Below are 6044 nucleotides of genomic sequence, written 5' to 3' on the forward strand. Positions count from 1 at the left end.
GTGTGCTTATTTGATCCATCACACCTTTAAGAACCTCCTCAAATCGTTTTCCGCTTCGTTTAGCTATGTTCTTCAGCTCATCAATGTAGTCCATGGAAGGGTTGCTGCTACTCACTGAGGCTTCATACTCTGAAGCAAGAGAAGTAACACGAAATGTCACATCTAAGCCACTTCGGGAAGGATAATTATATGGGAAAAGGGGTTGTAAGGCATTTAAAGTAGAATCTTCTTCAAACTCGACAATCAGGTTTTTATAAAATGCACTTTGTGGATCACTAACATGAAAAACATCTTTTACTACACCATAACATTCTAAACGTTCAATGATTTCTTTTTCGTCATCACAGCTCTGAGTGCCAGTAACTAACACAGATCGTTGGATGTTTAAACCCAACTGAGTAACAACATCCATTGTTTCTTTTTGTTAATGATAACACATCCAAAATCAAAGCACTGTGAAATTGTTCAATTATTCACCCATTACAAGACTCCTGGCTGGCTCGCCACATGTAACGCTTTCTTTTGATGCGCAGATCTGACTGCAAGGTATAGTGTTAACCAGTTTGTAGATCAGAAGTAGGTACGACATGGAGTCATGATTGGGTGAATAATTAATACAATTGATGCCAAAAAAAGGTTTGTTAATACTGCTATTTATTGCAGTGGCAATAATAATAATAATAATAATAATAATAATAATGATAATGATAATACCAAAACAACAAAAATAAATAAATAAAGTTCTAAAAAAACAGGAAAATAGAAAACAAACAAAACACTTGTCAGTGACACTTCAAAACCTAATAGAGTCCACAAGAGGTCCAAAAATGAAGGGAGAATAGTTATTTTCCCTTTTTTTTTGATACTCCTTAGAGTCTGTCCAGTTCCTATATGGAAAGTGTAGTTCTGTTTCCTACCACCAGATGGTGGGTGGGTAGCTCGCCATCTTCCGTCATCCAATGTATCCGTGCAGGAGTCCGGAAGAAAAAAAAACCTGACCTAAAAGGCCAGCAAACACACATTAAGTTCATATATAAATTTTACATTTATATAAAACAAATACATACTTGCTATGTTTCGACAATTTCATTATAATAAGGAAAAAATCCTTTTAAAAAGTGCACTTCATAATTCAAGTTCAAAGTTTCTTAATTGACATAATTAGCAGTCATTGCAAACAACTAATATTGAATCAAAATCAATCAATTTAAAAATGTGATTGATCAAAGTAGCTACAACAAATCATGTTGGATATGAGACTTCATTGCTGCACCAGCATAGAAAACAACACCAACAAAGAAATCATGAAAAATAATCAAATCTAAAGTTAAAAGGGAAACCTTTAAGTATTAAAGGGGTAGTCTTTAATTCGGCTGAAACAGTGTGACTTGTCATTAAGTAAATAATTCATAAATAGACTAAATGATGTGGCCCCTGATTGTCGAGTTGGTAGCTAATGCTAATTGGCGGAGCGTAGCAAAAGTAACGACCTACTGTAAATGACTGTTATTTACTCACCGTCGAGTAACGGATTGTCTGAGGAGGTGGATGCAATGGTAACTTGTTCAGTTCAGGAAGGTGTTCCAGCTGTTAATGGGCGAATATTGCAATGGGAGGGAATGTTAGCGGCGCTATTATTGCAAATACAATATGTCAAGTCAGATCGTATTTAACAACTCACCAGAAATCTTCAAAGTTGAGTTTAGATTAAATGAGTGATGAGTCGATTTATAACTTCAAGTTGTTTTATCAACAACGGACGCGACAACCAACAGTGAGCAGCAGCCAACCCGGAAACACACATGACAATGAACTTAAAGGGATGGGCTTAAAGGGAAGGTGATTGGGTCATGTCGGTCACATGGGTTACATTTAGTTTCCTCCACAGATCAAATCAAGTCAGGAAAAGTAAAGTAAGGCCTTGAGGAATTTAGCTGGAGAAATATCACCTCTCTTGGACAGGATGATAAACCTCCAACCAAAATATTTTTAAAAGGTCATTGATTAGCTGATGTAAACTGATGATCTGTCAGAACAGCGGTGTGGTTTGGCTTTTTTCTTTTTTAAAGAAACTGAAATACAGAATTACACAGCACATTTATGTAAGGTTGTCCAAGTCAAGCGGGCATATGCTGACTTGCTTTCTTTGCCATTGCTACTTTTTGTCAAATAAAACTTTTTACTGGCCTGTGAAATGCGATTCCCCTGGACCTTTTCATCTGGTTGTCAGGGTGTTGACTGTTAGTAGCAAAGCACTCCGACCCTTTCTGTTATATGCATCATGTGCATGAAAGATGTAGCATGTAAGATGTAGCATGTCGTGTCGACCAGTGAGTTAAAACCAACAGCGATCATCGTCTGTGTCTATGAGCCCCTCAGTGCAGGGGCCTGGAATCACTTCATAAAATCTTTGAAAAAGGTGGTTAAGCAAAATATTGATTTAAGGGAGTACACCCTATGAAACCAGGTCAATGGAGCTTTTCTTTAATATTTTTCTACAAAAAAATCCATATAAATTCCACAGGCAGTATGTCACGTTAAAGGAGAAAACAAGTTTGAAAAGTCTTATTGGTAATATTTTCTTTTTCCAGTGGCGTGTGTAAATGTTTGGGAGCCGCTGTACGACACAAAGACTTCCCTACAGACTGAATATAGACGCTCATGGAGCCTCCACCCCCATCTCTGCTGTCCTACATTCAGGTTGGACGAAATATCATCGTGTTTACGCCACATACTGCTTACCTTTAATGGAAGCGAAAGTAGTTCTGAGAGCGTCGGCCTCAGCCTGTGAGCAAACAGACCTGATATATTAAAAACTGTCTGGAGGTTGACCTGGATAGTAGCAATGCAGTCGACAACTCTGTGAAAGAATATCAGAGCGTGTCGGTGGCAAAAAACACGCAGCGTCCCTTTGATGTGGGGAAATGGGCCCGTGAACGTCTCTACATCCTGTTGCGTTGCTGCCGCTTTGACCGCGTCCAGAGTGTTCCGCCCTCATTAATAGAAATCTCAGAAAGGAGGATAAATGGCTTCGCTCCCATCTCCTTCACCCACGGCCATTGATTCACATCAACACGCCCAAACACAATGCGTAATGTTTCGACATCCAGTGTGGTTCCCGCGCTCTGAGGGCCTCGCTAAATTCCCAGAGATAAAAGCGAAAGAGACTCTTCAGCCATTTTTGCTTCTTCTTTTTCTAGAGACATGCTTTGAAGGAGATAAAATCACGATGTGCGCGGCAGGCGCCCCAGTTCCATGTGCCCCTCTGTGATGTGTGATAGAATAAGGTCAGCAAGTGTGATGAAAATCATCGCAACATGGCCGCATGGGGCGGTCGCCGTCAGCCGGACCGTACACACCGGCTGGTCACCGCGCGTTGCGTACGACACATAGGTGTCCAGCTGAAGGTGTGTTTAAGGTGAACATGTTTCGAGGCAGATTGCTTCCCTCCCTGTCCTCCCTCGCCAGTATTGCTTGTCAGCGTCAGGCGCCTGGGCGCCGCCTTGGCAATTTGCGCAACAATCCGAGCCCCGGTCTCATCTGTATCTTTTTAAGAACACAAAATGACTACAAGGAAATTATTTTCCATCCTTGCCGGGGGATGGCCTGTCTTGTTGCGTTAGTGAATTCGGCTGCGTCAGCTCGCCTCAGATAAGCAGGTATTGGACTTCATTGATAACCGTGGCAGCTGCGCGGGGAACTCACAAGCACAGGAAATGGGAGATGAAGGTTCTTCGGATCGGCCCTCTCTGTTCTGCAAATATGAGAAGGCGAGCTCATTTGCGAGGAGGCAGGCTGCGCAAATAGAAAGAAAAGCTGCACTCCTACTCATCACACACACACACCCACACTGGCTGTTTTATTGGGTACACCCGCTCAACTGCTTCACGGCACATATAGCACATCAGCCAATCGCTTAGCAGCAATTCAATACTTTGGGTAACGAGAAAGGGTGAAGACATATCAGAAGAACTCAAGCTGATTTGATCTGATTAGTTCAGAAACTGCTGATCTGCTCTGGGGTTTTTTTTTATGAGCAAACATCTTTCTTGTTTACGGTTGTCAAAAATAAAAACTAGCAATATGTAGCTAGCTGGGGGTGTAAAACAGAGGTAAAGGGTTGATTGGTTCGAGATGGAAGAACGGCAACAGTTCTTCAAACAACCAACGTTTGCAACAAGACGTGTGGAAAACCATCAAGCCTTGAAGAAAATGTGAGAAAAGTAAAGTCCTCCGGACGTCCTCAGCCACAGATCCAGAATCCTCTGGAGTGACCCCATGTTCTCCTGGGTCCCTGCTCCACTTTTCCACTCCACAGAACGTCAAGCAACAGTAGAGACAGTAGTGCATCAAAAAACTTTTCTGAGCCTTAATATTTAGACAATATGAAGAGTATAGCTTGGTTGCTTCTGAATTAATTTGGTTACACAGTAATTATTAAAACTGTACCTTGCCTTGTGATATTCAGATTCAGACAGCATAACGCACCAGTTACAAAACTCAAATGGTCCGACTGGTTTCCTGAAACAGGTCCAACAGACTCTTCTGTCTTTCAAACCGAGTGAGCGGTATCGGGAACGTGGGAGGGACGTTGTTACGGTTGCCCAGTTGACACATCGGCAGTATTTGTGTGATGACATCATCACTGAATCTGTTAACCAAAAATAAAGGCGGTTATGAAGGTTAAAAAAAAAAAAAGGAGCCAAGCTGGTACTAGCGAGACAAGCTCAATAAAGTGTCTGAGTGTACATTATGATGGATTTTTGTTTCATCACCTGCAGATGCTCAAACAAAAGCACCGACCTTGACTAAAAAAAAAAAAAGAAAGAAATGGACGCTTCTGTTTCACCCAAAAAAAAAAAAAAAAACAGCTTTATGATAAGCTGGGAAATCCCAATCTTCTGCTGTGCCTCAAAGCGATCTCCAGCACTATCTCGACGTAAACAGCATTTGTGTTCAGCTCCTGAACCTGGGCCTGCATTCTCAACACCCAGGCAGAATGCCTTTGACTAATCCCCCCGGCTTTCTTATCAAGTGTGATTGAATACTGCCCTCAGTCCCCGGAAGACAGACTGCTCCTTATCTCCTTTATTTTCCGCTTCTGCGTCTTTCACTTCGCTCCACAAGAAGGTGTTTGTGGGAAAGCGGAGACCTGTTAACTGTTTAGCCCCCACCAGTATGCACATCCTTTTCCCAGTGGGTGTGCGTTTTTCCTTTTTTTGCTGTTGTTGTTGTCGTTCTTTTTTTGTTTTTTTCTTTTAAACATGAAAGGCTCCGAAACAAAACAGAGAGTTTCCACTCCGTTTGCCGTGCAGCCAGTCGGTGCTCAGTGGCCCAGATAAGGAGCGCGATATCGACGATGACAGCAATAAAGATGTATTTTCCCCACAAGCCGGCCCTTTCTAATTTGGATGATCTGCGGCAAAAATAAATGAATTTTGACAAAATGAAAAAGGAAGTGCCGCGTTGGGAAGGATTACGCAAGCGAGGAGCCGGGGGTTAAGTGGCTCCTCCGAGAGGGACGGGAGACGATTACCTATGAAATGAGATTTCATGGCTGCAGGTGTGTCCAGAAAAAAAAAAAAAAAAAAACAGTGATTGGTCAAAGTTAATGTTTGGGGTCAAGTAGATAATAATTATCCAGGAGCCTCAGGCGGTTTTTGTGTCCCTTGGTGAGCTTTGTTAGTGCATTAGAGGACAGTGTAGCCAAATGAAACTGCAGGGGATTTATTGGAAACTTCAGTCACCGTTGAATGGCACAGTGGTGACTCCTAGTGCAAACCTCACACGCTCTGTAGGAAATTGCCCAAATTGGATTCACGAAAATAAATTTGCCATTTTCGAAAAAATGGAAGTTTTTCGGTGACGTTTTTTTGCACTGGGATGAGTTGGTTTTTCAGCTGCACTGAATTTAGCGTCTTTCGCAAAGCTGCAATGAAAATACCTTTTTTCCCCACGTCACACAATCGTGATCGACACCCGGATGTGGCGACAGGAGTTCCGGTTGCCATGTTGGGCCGACGCCCGCTCTGTGGATCGGATCC

General features: G+C 42.2%; 1 long non-coding RNA gene across 1 annotated transcript; it reads right to left on the reverse strand.

Annotated features, from left to right (window-relative positions):
• Positions 1-655: 655 nt before the first annotated feature.
• LOC129369683 (uncharacterized) lies at positions 656-1816 on the reverse strand. Its single transcript, XR_008606970.1, has 3 exons — positions 1682-1816; positions 1519-1587; positions 656-999 (listed from the first exon to the last, which is right to left on the reverse strand). It is a non-coding gene; the product is annotated as an uncharacterized LOC129369683 (long non-coding RNA).
• Between the last annotated feature and the right edge of the window lie 4228 nt (positions 1817-6044).

Source organism: Poeciliopsis prolifica, unplaced genomic scaffold, assembly GCF_027474105.1.
Source record: "Poeciliopsis prolifica strain line A6 unplaced genomic scaffold, Auburn_PproV2 SCAFFOLD021, whole genome shotgun sequence".
Taxonomy (NCBI): Eukaryota; Metazoa; Chordata; class Actinopteri; order Cyprinodontiformes; family Poeciliidae; genus Poeciliopsis; species Poeciliopsis prolifica.